This window comes from Zosterops lateralis (genome assembly GCF_965231275.1).
Source record: "Zosterops lateralis genome assembly, chromosome: 13".
Lineage (NCBI taxonomy): Eukaryota > Metazoa > Chordata > Aves > Passeriformes > Zosteropidae > Zosterops > Zosterops lateralis.
Genome location: NC_139773.1, coordinates 17,153,491 through 17,176,630, shown reverse-complemented (window position 1 = coordinate 17,176,630; position 23,140 = coordinate 17,153,491). Strand labels below are relative to the sequence as shown.

Below are 23,140 nucleotides of genomic sequence, written 5' to 3'. Positions count from 1 at the left end.
TTGCTGCAAATGGGAAAATTAAGTTGTTTGACCCTCAGTAACATTACTGCTTCACAGCAAAGCTATGTGATTCAAGTGGTAGATAGCAACATGCATTCAAATATCTGATTCAACAGCTTCTGGAGTAAAATATTCCATGACTATAAAAAGAAGTGAGAATCCTCATCCATTTGTTCCCGCTATTGTATTAAAACCAGAAATCCTCAAAACTTCAAAAATATCTCCATTTCTCTTCCTGTCAACAAGCCCTGACAAACATCTTACATGAAGAGGGCCACTAAAAAGGTGAATTAGAAGACAGAAGTTTAAGTGAAGGGCCAGAAAAACTTTAATCGAGGTCCCAAGCAAGAACCAGTTAAGTGATCCACACAAACAAAGTCCTTCTGACAAATTACTACATGAGTATTGTGTTACATAACTGAGGAGCCCAACAAAAGCAAGGAAAATATTGAGAAAAGAAAGGTACCACAGAAGTTGGCTTATTTGAAAGGCAGCTGGGCTATTTTCACAACTGCATTAAGGAGCCAGGAATCCAAAGTTGAAGCTCAGACAGTTCCAGATTATTGTAGACTTCCCTTACTGAAAACCTCTTACATTTAAACAAGTATATTCATTTACCTTTGACATGAAACATGAGATGCAAATGTGAGCTGTTTGAAACTGTAAGAGAGACATCTTCATCTTCACCACTCAGTTGGCCAAGTCGTATGTGATGTAATGACTGCCCAGACCTGACAACAACCAGGGTCCATCAGGAATCAGACTAGAACTAGAGCAGGGCATCCAGACCCACAATTATGCATTAAAAATGAAAAAGCAGAAATTGCCAGAAACACCAAGAAGCAGCCCTGAAACCTTGTCACAAGAGGAGACTGCAGATCTCTTGCACTGTTAGACAGAGTGGACATTAAATTACAGCATCAATGATTTGAACCTGCTCAGAACATCCCCAGAACAATGAGTGTTTCACACACACTGCTGGATCCCCTCCATCCATGCTGTCTTCCTCATCCCTGACAGAATCCTAGCTGGGAGCCCTCAGGAACTTTATTTGAGTTGCAAAGCAAATGCAAAGCAGTTATTTGTGAATGACTTCTTGAAGGTGTATTGTGGTTAAGAGAAGTTGCATTCCACCATAAAACCTGGCTGTTGCCTGTAGCCCAGGCAGCTGAAAGTGTGCAACGTGTACATTCACACACCTCAGCCAACCCATGGGCTGGGAGAAGTGAGATCAAGCTGGTGTTGAACTCCTCATGTGAAGTGACAACTTCTTTAAACACAGAAATTATTTTCATTTCAGAATCATTAGAGCACACATGAAAGCATCTGCAATCTTTTCTGTTCCTTTCTCATATGATATAGAATTTTTTCTTTCTGAAAAACCCTATGTACTTCCTTATCTGGCGGAAAAACCCTCAGATATTAGATATTAAATACATTTATTAAAGTGGATTCTGTATACTAGAATCAGATGCTAACTTAATTATTTTACATTATCTCATTTTACTCATTCCACATAACTAACCTGTGAACATGATTATATGGGGTTACATGAACAAAAAGTAAACCACAGCAAAATTGACACAGTTTATACACAGCTTTCAAGAACCTGCTGAGAAGCATTCTTGCACCTGCAAGAAATCTTAACTCCTCTTTAAAAAAAAACTTCATTGTTGAGTACTCTGAGCCTTCAGGACATTAAAGCATTTCTCTCTCACATGCTGACTGGAAGCCTTGCAGCAGCTGAAGCAATAAATATTGACAGCAAGCTGGCAAACAGCAGATAGCAGAGCTCTGCTCTCCAATTTCACCTGCCTCAGCAAAGGGACAGCACACCCAGGGCCTCCTCTGCTCCATTACTGCTGCTCTGGCCTGGATTGAAAATCTGTTTTCCCTCCAATACTAGTGTGCTTTTGAACATACCTGCTTTTCTGTACCACCTTCAATCACCTCATTGCAACACAGATACAGAGCAACAAAGCTCCAACTGGCTACAAGTCACACTGCAAGAAACTTCCAGCATCCAGTTCCATCCTGTCCTGCTCTTTCATGATGCTTTGCAAGTCTTGCACATCAGGCCACATGTTGCTTAATAAAAACTAAACAGCCAACCCAGAGCAAACACTGGAACAGCCAAACGTGTGCCAAAATACAAGACACTCCTGACAGCTCATGAGAATTGGAATTAGTGAAGTGGATTTTAATTAGGAAGCTGTATTGATGACTGAGTTCTACTTTTCCCTCAATTTTCACCTCATATCCTCTGCTTTGAGGTAGGATTACAGAAGCTGTAAGGAAATGCATTCAGACTTGCTTAAAGAAAATTGAAAACAAAATACTGTGACTACAAAATTCTGTCTTCCCACCGGGAGAAAGGGATCATTCCAGCAATTCACTCCCTGCATTCAGACAAACTACAGATTGCTAGCTGGGTTTTTAGCAGACTCCATCCTGCTGCCAAGTTAACAGATTTTTAAACTGAGATTTGAAACAAAGACTTCTTAGTATAACCCAGAAGGCTGAGCCCTGAGATGGACCTGGCTCTCAAAAGCTGATCTGATGATTTCATCTGGAGCTCATACACTTTTACCCTTGCACAGACACACCTATGATTATGGGCTATGTTTAGATTTGTAAGAATTCACCAACATCCAGTGTCATCATTTTCTCCAGCACACTGAGGGAGGGGTGGAGACATCCTCCACGCTATAAACATTTGCCTGCTTTCAAAGGAAGATAGGAATCAAAACAAGCTTACCCTGTACTTCTAGTAGACACCACTCTTAGCATGTTACATCAACCAACACTTGTGGAGATTCTTCCTTCTGGCTTCTGGTAGGTTTCCTTCCTCTTTGTCTACCACGGAATGTACTTCATTTTGATGGTAATATCTGATTAACAACCTCAGCAAGCCTTTAGAGGTGGCAGGCACTCCCCTTTACTTCACTCACCCAAAATAACACAAACCCTTTAGTATTCCACAACAGAAACGGCACCACATAAAATCTTCAGGCCACCATCACTGCACAGTTCAGGAAGAGACCTGAATGCATGAACCAGATCCATTGCACAGGAGTAACAACACTTAAAGCAGCACTGAGCTTTGGTTTAAACAGAGTAAACCAAGACTTCTGCTCTCACAGCCTACTGCTGCCAAATCACTCCATCTGCATTAGCTGCAAGATGTCAGCTTGGGCATGGAAAGGAGGAATTATTTAGTGCATTTAGTGAATCCTCTGATTTAAAAATCTCATTTCAGTCAAATGGGTGACCTTGCCCAGGTGGAACAGAAGCCACAATATTCCTGAACAGGATGGTAATATTCCCAGAAAATTCCCATACAGAGGAGTGGTGCACTCAAGTCTCAGTGCTTTGTTCTTTTCTGAATGAGTCCAGTTCCTTCAGGGAAAATTCTCACCATGCACAGCTGGAAGAAAGGCACTAAAGGGAAGAGCAGGTCCTCAAAAGCAGAAGTGTGACAGAGGACAGCAGCAGAAAGTTAACAATAAGTTTGTCTGTGACATTTTATCTGATTTGATGCCATGTAACATAGAGCAAAGACACAGACCTGGCTCTTTAAATTTAGTAGATTCAAACAAGCATTAAAAAGAAACTGATTTTCATTCACTTTTGAGGATTTCACCTTAAGGGAAGGTTTTTCAAGGATGTACATGATATTCTTTGGCCTTCTGAAAATTAAATCAATTAAGCACAAGACTCAATTCTTGTAAAAAAAAGTTATTTAGAACAGCCACGAGGAAAGCAACAGTAAATCATGAAACTGAAGAAATATTTGTCAACAGCACTGACTAACCCACTACAAACAGGCTGCAGCTTTTGCTTGAGGTCTGAGTTTCCACTGGTGGTTCTGCAGTGTCTCAGATCCAGGCTGCCATGGAAAAACCAAAATGAGAACTCTAAAGGGACCTTGTTTTCCTGTGTCATTAACTCAGAAGCTGGTGCAGGAAGATTATTGATATTCTGAACCACTTTAAAAGACCAACCATGGCTTTCAACACAACTACACCCTGCAGGGCTAGAAACAGGACATATGCTAAGGTACATAATGTGTGCTTTATGGAATAAATTCCAGTTTTCTATAATGTTTACGACATTTTAATGCTACTTTACCACATGCATCCTTAAAGTATATAAAATTTACTGTGCTTCCTTGCAATTTTTCTGCAAATGCAGTATCTACCAAAACTACAGGAGTCTAGAGAAAGTATCTTCAATCTTTGAAGGAGCTCACTGGTCCATAATGACAGTGCATACAGAATACAATAAAAACCCAAAATCCAACAACAGATTATTCAGAAGAAAGTGTCTACTTGGTCTTCTCAACAGGAAGAGATGAAAAAAGCTGACAGCTGGAAAAGGTATGTTAAAATCACAGCTGTGGGAAGGTGGAATGAAGGGTTCTGATTTCAGGTAAGTCTCACTGGCAGGACATGGGACCACCCAACCTGGGACAGAAAAAACTCCCAGGGCATTCAGAACCCACTTGAATCTTCCAGCTTAAGGAACACGATCATGCAAGCCTGAGATGAAGGAAAACCTTTAGCAATGTGTTGGTAGAAACATCATGTCCCACATTCAGTATTAAAGCTCCACTTTGCTGCTTGGATCCAGCCCAGGACATTTCTACTCACCCGGGCCCACAGGTGCTGTGCAAGAACCACACTGCTCCCACAGGGAAAATGGGATTGTGCAACAAAACGGGACAATGAGCAAATCACCCCACTCTCTGCTCAGCATCAAAAACCCCTAAACTGTAAACCAGCATCGACATCACACTTTCTGCAACAAATCAGCAGGGGGAAATACTAAATTTTATTAGGATTTTGCATAAGCGAGATTATATTCCATTAAAGAGATTATCCACCTTTTAATGTTGTCTTGCTAGAGGACTTATGTGTGCCACTCTTCCCTGCTGATCATCCCCCAAATGGTGTCCTGTTAAATCTGCAGAAAGCATGTGACACTTCAGCTTTTAAGCACAGATGATACCAAGACATTCTGACAATATCACACCACTGCCAAAATTCACATTTGTGGGTTTTCTTAAAGATTAAGTACCTGAGGATCAGATTGCTATTTTCGGATTTCATTTAAAATTTAATCTTTGGTCATCATGGCAGCAGAAAACTGAACTGTAAGAGCCAAAAAAAAACCCTAAAATGAAACATTCTAAAAATTATGGTGGATTTAAAAATTCCAACTACTTTTGAATTCTGTCTCTCTTACACTGATACAGAGACATTGCTGCAGCATTCCAAATTCTGAGTTGGTTACATCTCAGCTACAAACTGAGTCTCTTCAAATACTTTGATAACATTTTATTTAACGAACAGAACTCTGAAAACATCCAGAGAAATGTTAACTTTTGAGAGCTCCTCTGTTTTATTCCCTTGTATAACATCACATGGTTACTAGACACATGCATGCTAAATATATTACATGCTACCATGGCAGCAGGTCAGTTCTGCACAAGCTGCTTGTATTAAATTTCTCCTGTAAGTGACATTAGAGTTTAGCTCTGCTCCAGCACATATAGGAAGAGGCTTCACATTCCAAACTACCATCTGAAGGGGAAAACTATGCCAACACAGTACTAAGTATGCCTGTGCTACTTTAACCCATTTACTATTTTAACACACACATGCGAGTCTTGCATTTATGTTATCTATATTATGAATTTTTCAGATTCAAAACTCCAAAGCTAATGGCTTTGTCACAGTGTTTTGATATGAGAATTTAAGGAAAAGGTCACACAATTATAGTCTATATGACATGTTAAGATTGATGAAATTCCAAACACTGAGTGTAATTAACTGGGTTGGGTATTCAACTACACTTGAAATTTTTTACTGTTTACTAAACTGTCTGGGTACACAGTAACTACTAGAACACATTTTTAAAAAGCATCATTGCATATTGTTGTACCAATTTCAGAGCAGATGTTCTCCATAAAAGACAGTGACATATTAAAAAATCCCACATATTGTCTCTACATATATATTGACATCTCTAGAAATACACACACTGGCATATAAAAAGCACAAACAAATCTGAGTTGTCAAAACTAATAGAGCACACCCTAAAAATATTTCATCATCCTCTGTTACAATGCTTTCCTGTGTCATACTACAAGAAGACACCAGTGCAGAGAATTTCCAGCCTAATGAGCAAAGGAAGACAAACTCTTCCCAACACAGGGGCATTTCAGATCCTGTGTTTCATGGCTTCAGACTGGTGCCTTGGAGAATGCAAAGATAAAAGGGGAATAGAGTTGATCACCAGGGTTAAGAGAGGTTATCTGTGTTCTGCTGGAGGAATATGCATTAATCCTTTTCTTTTCCTAAGCACAGAGGAAAGCCTAACTGGAACACTTATCAGTAAGGGTGTAATCACAACAAGCTCCAGCACTGACGTTGGAGGCAGAGGGAACCATACAGATCTTTGGTAAATATTTAGGCAGCTATTCCACAGAAAATTCCTGGACTGTTGCTGCTCTAGTGCAACCATTTCCACAGGGGGTAGGTGAAAGTTCTCACAGACCTACTTTAGCTGCAATTGTGTGTTTGGTGCAGCCCAGAAGCACATCCTGACACTGCTCCTCTTAAATAGAAATTTTGTGAGATGGTTCCTACTCCATTGGTCTTCCCTTTCCATTGGTTGGGGAGAGCTGGAAACCAGACAGAACTACCAGCAATTAACCAGTTTACCCACAATAAAGATCTGCTATGGCCATACCAAGAGAACAGGGAGAGGCAAAGGTAGAGGCAAGCCTGGATTTTGAGCAGATGATACTCCAAACTAGCTCATTATTCAGAGTCCTCCCTTAATTACTCTGCAGAGCACACCAGCATTTATCAAATGATACAATGACAGGAAGATACAGAATACCACACTTTTACAGAAGGAAATTTTTATAACACTTTTCATTTTAGCCACCCAAAGGTTAAGCACCAAACTATAAAATGTCTGCAGTATGGCCCTGATACCTTGACCAGGTTTCGTTTTGACATTAGAACTTCTGCTCTAAGGGAACTTCCATGTTGGGGGTACAAAATAATTTCTAATATAGGAAAGCCTTATTTTTATTTTTTTTTTTTTAGCAGGAGAAACACTTGTATTAGCTGCACACAGGATATGTATTCATTTGGTGTCACACATTAGCACATGATGGAGAGCCTTTATCCGGTCAAAGGCGTCACATGAACCAAGTGCTAACACAGAGCAGAGCCCTGCCTGGAGCTCCGGCAGTGAATCTGGGCCATCCCTGCACTCACAGGTTTCTGTGCAGCTGCTGGGAAGAGCTCCCCACCCCCCGACCCAGGGGAGCACAGAAACTGTCGCTGCGAAGAGGAAAGAAAAAAAATCCTCCTCAAGAGCCATTCTTCACCCCTGCAGAGCTGTCACAAACGTGAGCCCGGCTGAATTATCGTGTTCCAAACTCGGCATTTGACTTGTTACTGCTCGATGATTTAAGCCATCGCTTTCCTTTCTGCATCAGAGCTGAACCCGGTTTTTCATTATATCTTATTTGATTTTTCTCCACATTGACGACTTAAGAGGTGCAAGACATTCTGACCTGTTATTAGCAAAGTCCCAGCATTGAGGAACAGCACAACGCAAGGCCCAGCACACCAGGGGTATTCAATAACTCACACATACATCGGATTCCTTTTGCAAAAAGGACACACAGAACTAAAACCAAGAGTTTATCTGCATTGATAAAAAAGACCCTGAGAAAAGTCATGAAATAACTGAACCAGTAAACTTCCATACCAAGACAAAACTAGGAAGTGGAGTCTACAAATACAACTTTGCTACAGAAAGGCTGTTTTTCATCTTTTTAAAGAACATTTCTGCCTGCACAGTTAAAAAGCAGCTTCCAAGTTTTATAAATACAGTAATAGCTAAATAAACAGCATTTCTTCTGTAAGCAAATAATATTAAGGTGCTACAGAGAAGTGTTACAGTCTTACATATCACATGAAACAAGTTTTGACTAAGAATAATAAATGCTCAATATTACACAAAACACAAAAAATCCCACTGACCTTGGTGAAGGACTTGGAATTAAATTATCTGCAGCTGTGAAGTGCTACAGGTTCCTCTCACTTCAGGAGCAAACAAAACCCAACAACAGGCAGAATTCAAAACCTATCCAACATGATTATCAACCAAAGTAGAGCTTGCATAATGTAAAACTACATAGATACTCTGACTTTTAGATCAGATAATAATTGTTTTATTTCTCCAAATGTGTTGGTACCTAATCAGTCACTTTTGGAACATCTGCTTTTCAAAACCCCAGGTGAAAAGAAGAAACAAAAACCTGTTAATGAACATACCCAGCTGACAGATCTAGAACTGCATTCATGAAAACACTAGAAAATGGAAGATATTAAGATAAGTAAAAGAAGATATACTTGCCAAGAGTAGAATCCACAACACTTGCTTTCTCAGGAGAAAACACACCAGCACTTTAATAGATAAATCTGCCAGAGAACTCGCCATCTACCCACCAGGAAATGAAATGAAAGAAAGCTCAGAAAAATAGCAAAGACAGAAGAGGGTGTGGTGGAAATACCTCTTGTTTACTTGCAACTATCTTAAAAAAAATATATAGAGAGAATAAACAGCTGAAATCTGACATATTCACTCATCCAGATCATCACACCAAAAATCTCAGGCAACACAGCTTCAGCTGCTTCCAGCACTTGCTTTTAGCCAAGTGACACATCACACCACAGCTCCTGTACACAGCCCTGTCACACTGACACAGGACAGACACTGTCAAACTGCACCCGGGCAGGGAGACGCAGATGATCCTGTCCATGTGCACAGGGCCAGCAGGGAAGCCACTATTTCAAAGGGAAAGCACCAATCTTAAATTTTCTCAATGGCAAAAATACTCAAAACAAGGTGAAGTCTGCCAGTGAAGTAATGTGCTGCTAATCTAATGGATTAGCAGGCAAAATTGAGGCACTAAAGTCCTCCAGGTCACATTTTGCACTTTAAATTTAACCTACAGATATCAACTAGAGAACTGAAAACAAATGCAAAAACACAGCACTTGCACTAGAAAATTATTCCTAATTTTTTATCTTACACGTTTATAAATAGCAAGAGCTGATGGAAATAATACTTGGCAGAATACAGTCCTCAGTTAAAGCTCTCAGAGTCGGACATCATTTGGTCAGATCAAATTATTACAACAAGTAGAAACTACCACCATCATCCTACCATTATCACACCTCAAGCCCTGAATGCTGGGCACTTCAGAAGCCTCTGTCACACACAAATAGCAAAATTAAACTAAATTATTGCATCCTCTGGTTTTCCCAATTTGTTGAAGGCCATCTGAGCCAAATCTTTCTTAGAACAGGGACATCAATCTACACCCCAGACAAGTTTTGGAACTGCAAGTTTTACCGAAAGCCACAAGCTTCATTGTAGTTTAATCACCTAAATTAAATATATAAACAAGATCTCAGTTTTTTTAATGGATGAGGGATTTAAATTTGCCACATCAGTCTGCTTCTGAAGGCATTTCAGGCAGCAACACTTGCTAAATCCAAAAACACTAATATGTTCTCACAACACATAAAAAAAAAATTACTAAAACACGTCTAATAAAGAAACCAATGGAAAAAGAATAAAAGTTTCTGGGTGCTGTCATTTGCTTTACTGGAACACATCAAATAATTTTTCAGCACTGTTCCACCAGAGATGCAAAGAAGAGCTGAGACAGGAATTCACAGCTACAAACCACACGAGACCACGTGGGAAGATGAATCCACTCCGAAACGCAGGTGCAGGGCCGTGCACATCTCACTAGTGCAGAATCACAACTGAACGTATTAATCCACTTTCAACCAAAGCCTTAATGATGACAAATATGACACTGAAAACATGTTCTTCATCAAGGAACAGGTTTGCCCCATTTAGGTGCTACAAACTAACGAGCATTTTGTGAAATGATGGATTTTCAAGCAACAGGGATAATGAACTAAATGTTTTCTGTGTGCTGTCCTAACATGCCACTGACTGGCACAGCTACATTAAATGATTTTAAAGGGGTCCTGTATACATCTACCTATATACATTTATCAAAACAGCTTTACTGTCAATCTAAGAGGGGATCTGAGGAATTCTGGCTGAACAGACAAACTATTTCCCCAAAACTGGAGTAATCCAGGAGATAGATCTAATGAGTAATATTTTTCCTATTGTATTGCTCTTCAGTTCAGTGCCCTGCCAGGTCTTTCAAATGACAGTGTTATTAAGATAAGCCCAGAAAGGTACTGTACAGAAAAATAGGCAAGGCCTGTCTAGGGGATACACAGACCTCAGATCTGGGTGAAGGATCTTCTGGTTTAGGAGATTTCATACCTAAATCCCAGCAAAAGAGCACTAGAACTCACAAACACTTTTTAAAAATTTTTCTTAAAATGGTATGGATATTATTCCTCATTATCCAAGTGACTCTGAGCATCTCCAGATCCAGTGCATCTCCCCACAGGCAGAACCCCAGGAAGTAAAAAGGCTGAAACCAGGAACTGCAGAACAGCATCTCAACCCACTGGAAGTTGAGAGCAGCAATCAAAGTGCAGATCCAAAGCTTTGTTCATCAGACTGAACAGTGAGACGTCAATATTTATTGTAGATCTAAAAGAGAAATGTACAGATTCACAAAGAATGACTGCACACATGCTCTCTAAACAGTGCTAATCCAATTAGGTATCACTCACTTAGACAGATACATTGCTTTAATTATGCTCAAATTGTCTCCTATTGCTAAAATAAAAGTTGAATTATTTAATTTTGTATGGGAATACAGCAGAGGAGAAGGAGACAAAGAGTTGGATTCAAAAGTTCATGTGATTGCCAAAAGGGGAAAAGACTGTTCCCTACACACTCAGGAACCATTAAAACACTTCAGCATTTTTTGCCAAACATGGTTTCACGTATTTTTTTTACAGTGCTTCAAAAGGTTTTGCTAAGGCAACTTGTGTATTGACAATAATACAGCCACCACGCTGTATTATAAAGAAGACAATAGCAAGATCTGAGTAATGTGTTTTAAAGAAAACACATTCACTGCCATGGGAACCCTGTCAGAATCCACCACTACTGCAAGTCATCCACAGGAAGCTTTTCTGTGCTAGACTTCCCCTCCTAATAATCTCTACTAATACTTCTAAGATATAAACATTAATATTATAGCAGGGAACAAGCACACAGGCAGTGCCATTGGCCTACAGCATCTTCATCTAAATAGGTCTAACAGACACAAGGAGACAGAAAGAATTCCAGAATAAGATCTCCACCACTTACGTCATCAGTACAGCCAAGGATTTCACTGGAACATTGACACTAATTCACTGAAAGCTCATTGTAAGCACAGTTAATGAATGTGGGAGAAACCAGGGAAAAAAGAAAAGAAAAAAAAACAACTCCACACACACAACACAAAGAATTAAGCATTACAAGAAATGCCCCAAATCCCACTGGAAGCTGACTCTATCTAAAGTAGTCTAGGAAGTTTCACTGGAATAAGTGGACTTTGTAAAGCAGTTTGTTACAAAAAATTTAGTAACAAACTACACCATACTAAAATTGCACCTAGACCAAGCTTTTGGGATCTACAGCTTGAACAGGAAGAGAAGCAAGTTCACCTCCCAGCCTGAGTTACAGTGCAACTCTGTCTGCGTAAGAACACCAGCAACAGCAGCAAAATAAAACCAGAGTTAAACATTAAACTACAGGACTTGCCTGGCTACAGCCATTTACAGGAAAAGCTCAAGGAATATTGCAGGGTATGCAAGACATTATTGTACAGTTAAAACTCCTTTCCTCACTTCCTGCATGAGGGCAGTACATCAAATCCACCTGGAAGCAGAACTCAAACAACTACCAGGAGATTTTGTTTTTAACTATGTCTTGCAGAGTCCAAATTAGTTTTTTCCATGAAGGTCTGCAAACTCAAATGTAACAAAAGCATCTCACACGAGATTGTTCTCAGGGTTTGAGAGATGAAAATATAGAACCTAAAAGCATAAACATAGAAGTTTCATTAGACTCCAGAATGAACAGTTAACAATTCAAAAAGAGAACAAACTTTCCCTAAAAAGCGTTTTATACATTGAAATACCAGAACTACATTTTCTCCTTGAAGTCAAGAGCAGCCAGTGTTGGAGTGGCCCAGCATGAGCCACTATTTCACCAAATAGTGAGTTGTAAGCTAAATGCTGAAATCCGTTTTTAATCAACATAAAAAAGCACATAACTTTAGGGGGTTTATGAATTTCAGAAAAAGTACTCTTCCACTGAAATCCAAACAAAGGGACATCTTTCAGAAAATACAGAATAAATCACATCACAAGCAACATCCTGAATGTATTGTAGATCAAGTTCCTTTCCCTGCATAGTAACAAGAAAAAAAAAAGTGATCCCTTGTTCAAGATTGTAGCAACCACAATAGCAACTGCAGCAGAAGTTTTTCCAAGAAAGGCATTTTAAATGCAGTCTACCCCTCAGAACTGGTGTACCTACAACAATCTTCATTAACACGTGCAATTGTGCCCTTGTCCAAATCTGTATTTGTCTAAAGAGATGGAAATGAAGAAAGAAGACAATTATAGAAAGTATGAAACCCAGAGATACAATCTCAAGGAAGTACAAATGTTAATGGTCAGACACTTCAAACCTTAAAGGTCTCAGACCTGAAACACTGTCAAGTTTGAAACGAGGCATTTGAGGTAAGATGAGGCTCACTCTCTCTGAAGTGTAAGGGCTGATGAACAGAGCCAGACTCTAAAACTACAAATATAAAGAACAACCCAAGGAAAGGAACTGGAACTGATTTTTTTTTTTTTTTTTTCCATTCTACTTGTATTTTGGTTGAAACCAAGGAGAAGCTGCTTTCTAGTTAACTTTATCAGGCTGTTGTCAAATTCCTGAAGGGAAACGTGTTAATCCTTGCACAGGTGAACTGAATCATTCATGTTCAAGGTCCACTTACATCTTCATAAGATTTTCACCTACTCCTCCCTTCCTGCTCGGTGGGCCAAGCACTGACATCTCTCTGTGGTTGTCTGTGTGTGGCTGGGACTGGGCTGCCTGTCCCGTCACTGTCCCAAAGCTGCCACCAGATCAGACTATTTTAAGATAAGCTAATTATGCCACTGAAAATACCTTATAAGCCACTAAGACTAAGCAGAGGAGACCGTGAAGAATTAAAAGCAGAGAAGCACGAGGACAGGTTAAGACAGAAGCAAGAATTGTGATCTCAACTCTTGCTGGAGGACTCCTTGTCAGATTCCAACTCTGAATTTTAGTCTGTGCTTCTAACAGTCCTAACAAGTACAAAAGGAATTTCACATGAAAGGCTGTTGTTCCTTACACCTTCAGAAAATTAGTCATTCAAACCTTGGAAAAACAACACACCAAAACCTTTGTGGCTTTGCTTGTAGGCATTATCTACATGCACACAAGACAGCTACAGAAACCAACTTAGGTGCCTTAAAACAAACAGATCTGAAGGAAAATCCTCAGTTGGGGGTTTTCAAGAAGTTTATCAGATCATCTTCTCATTAACATTTTATTCAAGGACTGAATGATTGAAAAGCAGGTATAAACTTCTTTTAAGAACTACTACCCAGCAATATTGTGGTAGGTTTTATTACAGAACAATTCAGCCTTTACAAAAAACTGTTTTAAAAAAATTAGATCCAGAAAGTCCTACATAAAGCAGATATGAGCATCAAATGGGGGAGGAGGTGAGGTGGGTGTTTTAGATAAATTTACTAATATATCTTAAGAAAATAGGAAGATCCAAGGAAGAAATTCCAAATATCTTCCCATACACTCACAAGCAGGCCTCATCAAAATGAAGATATATTTATTTTGCTGAATGAATGAATTTCAGCCTAGCATGATATTTAGATCAAAGCAAATACATTAAAAGCAAAGCAAATTAAGAAACTGAACGTAGTTTTAAATCACCCTAACTTTAAGTTTTATTTTAATAAAATTAAATAAAAACACTTAAGAAAATAAGAGTTTGCTGATATTAGATTGGAGCATTATCAATGATGGCATTAAAATCCTGAAGATAGAACTATTTCCACAGCTTTATAACTTACTTTTTTAATAAAATGAGGTTTACTTGACCACAGTCTATTCTCTCTCATTAACAGCTTTTGATTATATTGGCCAGTTTCAACCAAGTGCTGTAGCAAATGCATCAATTATTTTTGAGATTTCCTAAACGTGCTGCAGAATTTTTGATCTGCCTTTGCAGAGAAGCCCTGGGCAGAGCACGGCCCTGCAGTGACCAGAGGCAGCAGGTCCTGGGAGATGCTTGTGCAGTCACAGGTACCTGTGCTCAGCCTGGCACAGCATTTAGGATGTTTGGAGAACTGAAGAGAAACACTCTGTAAAGAGGAGATACTCTAAAAGATCAAGGAGTAATAGAAGAGTTGAAAAAATAAGGGAAATGGAAATTTTCCAGGTTTTATTACTTGCAAAACTACTTCTCTACTATGACTGTTCAGACTATATTTAAATCTACTTCCACCATTTCTCCATATTTTAATAACATAAATAAAATGAGCTACAGAATACAGAACAAAAATTTTCATATGCACACTGCCTTTGTTCTTCCCTCTTCCCCATACCATGCTTCACTTGCTCCCCAGCAACCCAGCCATAGAGCTGGAATCTTTTTATCTCCTGCAATCACACAGGTTATGCTTGCCTAGAGCCAGCGTTAACAGGACAGTCTAGAGATCCTTTAATGACCTCCACCTCCTCCGAGACAAAAATTAGATGGCGCAAAGAATAAAAGAGAAAGGCAGCACAACCCAGGAGTAAGAGCAGGTTGGCTGGAGCCTGTGCTGGCTCTGAAGCGTTTCCTGAGCCCGTGGCAGGAGCTGATGGTGGATGGTACAGGAGGCTGAGCCGGGCCCCCGGCGCTGCACGGGCACGGCGGGATCACCAGAGGGAGCTGCGGGGGCTCCGCACGGGGGAGCGGGGCTGGGATCGAACCTCCTCACCCGGGACAAGGCAAGAAAAAGCGGTTTTCACTTGAGTCTCTTCACAGCGGGAACCTTCCGATGCCCTCACCCCATGGCAGCTTCTCAAGGGAATGACTCTGCCACTTCCTGGCGGAATCTGGTGCAAGTTTTACATAAGCGCCTTGTGCCAACACACACGTGTGTGACAACAACGGGGTGCACCGAGAGCTTCCAGGGCATCCTGTAAAAACAAGGATGTCACCACTAGGCTTAGCTTTACAGGACAGGGGTCCAACTCCTCAGCGAAAACACGAAATTACAATCGCAAGGCAGGGAAGCAGAGCCAGGGCAGGCTGAGGGATCTGCGGGAAGATTTACTGCGGAGCAGCTTGGGGGATAACTGGGGGATATCAGGTTCCGTTTCATCCCACCGGGAATCCAAGTCTCCTTTGGAGATAAGCCTAGGAAAAAATTCAACCAGGAGTCACCAGGAGCATCGGAATGCCACGACAGAACAGTAGCTGAAACCTGTAACTCTGCCATTACCCTGTGTCACCTCCTGAACAAACCATGAGGCTTTAAAGGTACTTTCCTCCTGTTTTGCATGTGGCACCTAAATGACTCCAATATTCAGGAACATTACTTTTTAAACTCCAGAAGTTCAATCGTTTCAACACCACCTTTTACTAGTTTCTTGAAGATATTGAATTAGCAGTGATGAACAGAAACATTGACCATTCGCTTTTTCCTTTTTAGGGAAAAAAAATCACTTAACAATTACGATAATTCTTGTTGTTTCTGCCCTCCTCAAATTTCATCTCATATTAAACCCAATACAAAGAGTATGGAGAGTCTTCTTAAATTTCTCTGTCCTTCACTGAGAACAAGTGCTTTCTACATGGTTTTGTAATACAGATTTGATAAAATAGTTTTTAAATTTCAGTTGTTTCAATTGATAGTTTCCCATTACTTTTTTGACAGCTATTCAGGTTAGCAGTTTTCACATTTGTCCAAAGAAAATAACAAGCACCTATCTAAAACTCATCATTATTCCATGACATCCAAAGCCATTACATGTTGCACATATTCCTCAGGAATTTTCAGGGCATTTGTGTTAATAATTCCAACTTCTGCAAATCACCATATTCTGTATTTCCAGTATTCAGCAAATTCTTGCTTCCATCAACTGACCACTGATCTCTCTTCAGCCATTCACGATTTTGTCTCCTTCCCCTGAAGGAGGAATTCTAATTTAGTGCTTCCTGATGGAAACCATTAATACTTTGACTGCTGGCACTTCTTTATAGCCCAGCATCTCTCAAGGCAAAGATCTCCATATGCATTTCAGTGACAAAAGTCAGGATATCACCATTTGGAATGTTAGGAACAAAGATAAGGAGAACAACAAGAAGACAAAACATAAAAAAAAAAAAACCCAAAAACACCCAAACCACAAAAACCCCAACACTCCAAAGAAACACAGGAGAATATTAAGGAAGTCTCTGGAAGGAAATCCTTCTTCTGCACTCAAAAGCTTCAAATAAATCCCTGAAGCCAACTATTCAAGTAAATATGTGTATTAATAAACTCAGACTAAAAAATATAATTTGACAGTCTATAGGCTCAAAATTTTTAGCAGAAAGTGCTTTTCCTTTTTTGTAGGCATCAAGTGAAGCAAATTATCTTGTGCTGTACATTTGACTTCCCCTTTTTTTACCCTGAAACCAAGGGGATTCGGAATAGAAATTTAAGACACCTGACTTAATTAAAACCTCATGTCATTATACAATAATTTCAACAGCTTCAATGAAAAATAAAAATTCTGAAAATTTCAGTTTATTACCCTCAGTGCCTGACAAGATAATAAAAGAGCAATGATGATGGAACATCCCCCTTTTCTCAAACATTCTCAGAAGACTCATTGCTTTGAAAGCTCACACTGGAAGAAGCAACATTTTCAAGTTGCTCTATACACCAAATTATTAGCAGTCATTCTTGTCAGCTCACAGCTTTTAAAACAGGATGCATGCAGTCATATCAGGAAGAGGCAGTTGCTAGTGAAAGAATGATACCAAAAACAAGATGTCCCTAACGCTGATATCCTCACACAATGCTGCTGAGCTATACCATACACGTTTTCCACATGATGGTGAATTAAATACAATTCAAAACATCTGGAGAAAGATAACCACTTAAAAACAGCCACTTCTTCTGATATCTGAGGGGAAAAAAAATTACAACTTTTTTTCTCAGCTCTTGGGTTCAATTATTGCAGATTTTGTGTGATACAGGGTGTAAATTCACATTATCCTGCCACTTTCCAAAAATTTCTCTAATGGACACTGCCAAGACTCATCTGCTGTGCCCTTTGTGACCCCTCATCTTTAGGACATGTGTGTATATCTGAGTCCCTGAAGGTTCAATCTCTTGCTTACTCTCTTCTCTTACAACTGTTTGTCATTCTTCCATAAGATAAGGGACACTAAAACAATCTCCTCTGAATTCTGTTTCTCAACTCTGTATGCCACAATCTTTATGGAAGAAATGTGTAACAGCACAGCCCCAGCACAGCTCATTTACAGACATTCTTACACAATTATATAGCTGAAAGTTTAATAAGTTAATCATCCTGACCTTCCAAACACAAAGTGATCACAGAAAATGAAAAGATCAGGCCTGTGTATATTGGCACAAAACATCAGCTCTGGTCCTGACCAAAGCCTGTAGTGTCACTGCAGGTAACAGATGAATCTGCTTTACATATTCTCACAGGTCTATGGTCAGCTTTCAAACAAGAAAAATAACACCAACTCCAGTCCATGAAATCCTAAATTACAGTGTCAGAAGCAATCTGGTTTTCAAATGAACCTGAGTTACACGAACACTCAAAGGGATTTGAAATAAATGGGAAAAAAAATCCTTCTCCACCTCTGTTATCATCACACAAGTATCACGAGCACAAACCCATCCATTCTACACACCCACTCTGAGGTGATCTCTGACCATGACACATTTTTCTCTGAGTCAATTAGCTCCTGATTAGAAAAAAAAGTGAAAGATGCTTTGTCATCAGTGCCTGGTACACAGACACTTAGAGCAGGCACCTTTCCACAGCTCTGCCTGCCTGGTAATTCCTAGCACCTACTTTTTATCTTACTACACTTAAAATAGGCATGCAACAATTCTCAGTAAGTCCTAATGAAATCACAAAGCAATGCAGAACACGTTTTCAAGTTTCCAGGTTGGCCCATAAGGACTTTGCCAGAATTCAAAAGCTCTCCAGGGACAGAGGCAAATATAACTGGGAGACCTACCTAATTAAGCATCACTAACATTTTGAATATAAAGCAGTTAATTCCCTGAAAAATAATTCAATTAATCACACTCTTATTAAGAGGGATGTATTTTCTTCTGATCAGAGAGGCACGTTTGTCCTGCTACAACACACAGAACAAAAAGCAGAGTGCTCCTGTAGAAAAGGTTCTGTATCCCCTGCACTAAAATTCTGAAAAAGACTGCTCACAAAATTTAGCCTGCCTTATTCTAATAGAATTCCTTCCTAGTTCTTCACTGTAGATTCAGATTAAGAATAAAAGGAGAAAGATATATATATAATTTAAAATATTCCAACTAGGTGATTGTCTCGGACAGGTGGGGGTGAAATCTCAGGAAGAGAGGGGTCTTGCAAGATATTAATTCCTCTTTAGTGTCAAATGGAAATGAGAGTACACAGTACAAGGGTTTATCTTTCTAAAGAAAGTTATATATTAAATGTAAAGAAATCTAGAAACCGCTAAACAGAAGCCAAAACAATACAGTTGATTAAAAAAAAAAATCAATGCCTTAATATGGAGGAAAAAAAATTATTCTTTTCAACTCCCTAATCAGTAACTTGAAAGATCAAGTGTTAAAATAAGAATGCACCATATGAGGGGAGTGGTCAGAGGTAGAAATCTAGATCAGATGCTTACTTTCAAATAAACGAAGCAAAATATATTCTCACAGCCTGTGAGCTCATTATTTATTAGCTGGTGCTCCAGCACAGAACACACACTGGGGGGAGGGTCACTGTCATATCACACAGCTCCAGGCTGCTTTGAACTCCCAGTAATACTGTTTTGTGCTGTTACACTGGATACTGCATCCATGACCTGAAATGTAGTTTGATCAGCTGTCCAACAAAATTCCTCAAGTTTTTTTACTGGAAGGTCAACAAGGCTAACCCGGGGGAGAAGTGAAAGAATGTCTTGTGTCATCTCCCAAACCACCTTGCAAACATTCAGGGGAAAAACCAACTACCTTCGGTTACTTCACATCTGACTGCACCTTAAACCAAGGGGATTCTGAGTATAAATTTAAAGACACCTAAATGAAAACCCCACACCATTACACACCTTCTTTACTCATGTCACTGGCAAGAGTTAAACTAAGCCCACATCAGCACCACCTCAGTCACAGTGACAAGTCCATTCAGGTAATCACTGCACGGTGCACAGGAAGGCACACAAGGAAAAAGGGAGTGCTGTGTTTGTATTCCCTGGTTACTTCACCAGAGCTGAAGGAATCAATTCCAAACACAAAGCATCAAATTCACCCACATTATCACAGACAGATTTTGACTTTTGTTCCATTTTGATCCATTGAAGAACACATCATTGCACATGCGAAATAATGTCTTTCCAATACAATAAACGTGAAAACTTAAAGCGATTTGTGCATTAAGAAGCACATACATTGCCACATGATGTTCCAATTAATTCAAAGGAAGATTTGTTGCAATGAGAAGGAAAAGCAGATCCCAGTGCTTTGCACACATTACCAGGCTGCTGTCAGGATTGAGTAGGCCTAAAGCCCAAGGTTTACAGAGAATATTTAATCCTTTAAAAATAAAAAAAAAAAAAAGAATTTGGTGAGGTGAGTAAAATGCGCTAATGGTAATTTTTAGAAAACATATACTTTTAAAAATTCAACTAAACCCCACAGGCCTCTTTCAAGCAAGGCATAACGAGCCACAGCTACAACTAATTCAAGTTATTCCTCATTTAGGGAAAAAAAAAAAAAAAAAGTTGCCAAACTAATACAGGATTTGCTCATTACACAGCATTAGGCTACACTTCTTTCAGTACTAGTGGAGAATTAATCAGCTGTGTTTTGTTAGGAGCAGGCAAGGTAGCAGGCATTGTTCACAGAGCAGAGTGGTGCCTCCAGGCTCTCTGAAGCAGCACTTGGGCCCAGAATATACAGAATGACATCAACAAGTTATCTGAGAAACGTGGCCAACATTCTAAAATAAACCCATAAAATCTCTGCTGCCCGCATTAACCAGTTTAAGGTGAACCACACACACTTCAGCTCAAAGGTGTCTAAATAAGATGAGTCTTCTGCCATAATGAGCCGTTTTATTCTCCAGAATGATTTCAGGTTTGAATGCAGCCATGTCCTCCTCACGGTGCTAGTCCAACACCACTCAATTTCTCTTAAGTTCACAAAATTCAATGTTGGCTTTCTTCTCCATCTGTGGCTCCACAGAGAAAGAAACTCATATTATAGAGATTTACATCCAGGGATCTGCACACATGCAAAGCATTCCATGGCCCCACTCACTCAGAGGTGAGCAGTGACTGCTTTAAACACACACTGAAAAAATGGAGCAGGACAAGCAAACAGCAAACTCGAGCTGATGTGCCCCCACCACCATCCCTAAATGCCCGCTCACAAATAAATCACAGGAACACTGGAAGGTTCAGAGAGGTTTAGAGCAGCTCCAGGGGCAGAGAGAAAGAGTTTCATGCACACCAAAGGGGAGGAAGAGCCTCTCCCTGACATTGAGGGATTCATCCCCTGTTACTACACGTGGACCACGACAATTACAGATACAGGAAGGAATTATGGAGGAGAAAAATATCTGACCAGGGCACTGGGTTATTTTCTTCATGAAATTCCAGACTGAATGCCCTCAGACAAAAAAAGGCTCATCTCCAGCTGCACAGCACCATCATAATCCCTTAATATCTTGACAATTTGTTCCATTCTCTTATTTTTTGATTTGCTGGCTTAACAAGTATAGAATTTTAAAATATCATTTAATAATGATACTCTTTAGCAAACAAAAGCACCAACATTACATCCTTTATTATAGTTTATTATAATCCTTCTAAATTATGTAATTAAATAACATGTCATTTTGCACATATTCTAGCACCTCCATCAAAAAATAAAATAGTTTAAATGAGGAACTTCACACTTCTCCCCCAAATGCAAATCACCTGTGAGATAGGAGGGAAAAAACCTAAATTTTACATTCTTACATGTAAATGTCATTTTAAGTCATTTTAAATACAGGCAGAACAGATGACAGTAATGTTGCCCTGATATCTTTTGCACGGGTCATTTAAATACCAGATAGCAATAAGAAGACACCAGAATTATCTAACAAAATATAGCTGGCTAAAAAAAAAAAAAAAAAAAAAAAAAAAACCCTTGCATAAGGAAGAATTGTGTGTAGACAGTTCACATAATTAAGCCTGAAAGCTCATAGCCTTCCTCATGCTATATAAAAATGTCCCAGAGTATGTAAAAGGTTTAAAATAAATATATCTACATTACCAATTCCATACCAAATCACTTTATTTTCCCTACTAGTGTTTACTAGTGTTTACAAATTAGTCCTTTTCCTTCTTCCTTTGTACTTCCCAGAACCCCTTTCCCCCGCTGCTCACAATAATTTTAGTGGTTGCATGGCTGTGGGACAATGTTTTTACACAAAACTATTAAAAAAAAAACCTCTTCTTAAATTATCTTTTTTTTCCCCTATAGAACTCCAGTTTCTCAACTCTGAAATTAATCACCTGTCAAAGAAGGCACTAAGGTCAGTTTTTTTCTGAGCAATCCCACTCTCCTTGCCGCTCAGCATCTCAAAAGCGCATAAAAATTTATTACAAAACAGAGCTCCGTAAACTTAAAAGAATTAGTCTTTCCAGCCAGAAGCGGACCAGTCCCTTTTTCCTCACGACTTCTGCCGGCGAACACGAAATCCTGGCGGGCAGCACAACCCCGCCGCACCTTCATCCTTCTCCCCTCCTGGACAAAACACCCTCCGGTTCTCACACACACCCCGGGAGCTTCTCCAGTGCCATTCCCAGCGCACCTTCCTGCGGCGCACAACTCCCTGAGCCGCTCCCACCCTTCCCCTGCCCGACCCCCGGCCGCTCCCGCCGCGCATTCCAGGGACGGGCTCCCGGGGAGGTTTTTCCTGCCGGTTCCCCGCTGGTTGCGGTGTCGCCTTTTCCCCACGGCTCCCAGCACAAAGGGTCCTTTCCCCGCACCCCCGGCGCTCCAGGGCCGCGTACCCCACCCTGCTCGGCTCCCTCCCGCCCGCTCCCCGGGCAGATCTGCCGGCCCGGCCCATAAATGTCCGTCCGCTCTCGCAGGAAGTTCTGGGGAGGCCGCGGGAACTCGCCCACCCCGGGACCCCGCGGGCTCCCCCCGCTCCGCTCCCTCAGCAGCGGGATGGGGCCGCCGGGGGGGGACCCTCCTTCCTTTCCGCCTCTCCCCTCCCGCCACCCCTTCGGGCGCTGTCCCCGAGCCTGCCCGGCGGTGGGGCTGGGGGAACACGCCCCGCGGAGCCGGGACCCCGGGCCCCCTCGCTCACCGCCGCTCCCCGCTCGCTCCGCTCCCGCCGCGGCTCCTCCGGAGACACTGACACCGGCGCACGGATACCGCGCCGCGCTATTTTTGGGAAACAAGGCCCGACCGCGGCCGGAACTACAGCTTCTGTCACGCTCTCCTTCGGTATCCTTCCGCGCTTTTCTCCGCGCAGCTCCGGCGAGGCCGAGGGCGCTCAGCGGCGCCGGGCAGGGGCGGGATAGAACGGGGATGGCGGGGAGGGGCGCGGTTCCCCCGCGGCGGGCGGTGGGACGGGCACGGCCGCGCTCCGCACTCGAGGCATCGCCGGATTACTTTGTTGGGCCGGGGAGCGGCCGGGCCTACATTCCTGCCCGCCGACCCGCCCCGGAGTGACGGCGCGTACAGCCAATCGCAGCGCCCGCACGGGACAGCCCGCTAATCAGGATGCAGTTGGTGGGCGGGGCATAGCGAAACGTGGA

General features: G+C 41.0%; 1 protein-coding gene across 5 annotated transcripts in view; it reads right to left on the bottom strand.

Annotated features, from left to right (window-relative positions):
* MEF2A (myocyte enhancer factor 2A) overlaps positions 1-22,756 on the bottom strand; it is a 79,756-nt gene extending 57,000 nt beyond the window's left edge. For all 5 annotated transcript variants that reach the window (XM_083870909.1, XM_083870906.1, XM_083870908.1 and 2 more), the window contains exon 1: positions 22,687-22,756. The gene's annotated coding sequence lies outside the window, so the exon portion shown is untranslated. The remainder of the gene's footprint in view (positions 1-22,686) is intronic.
* Between the last annotated feature and the right edge of the window lie 384 nt (positions 22,757-23,140).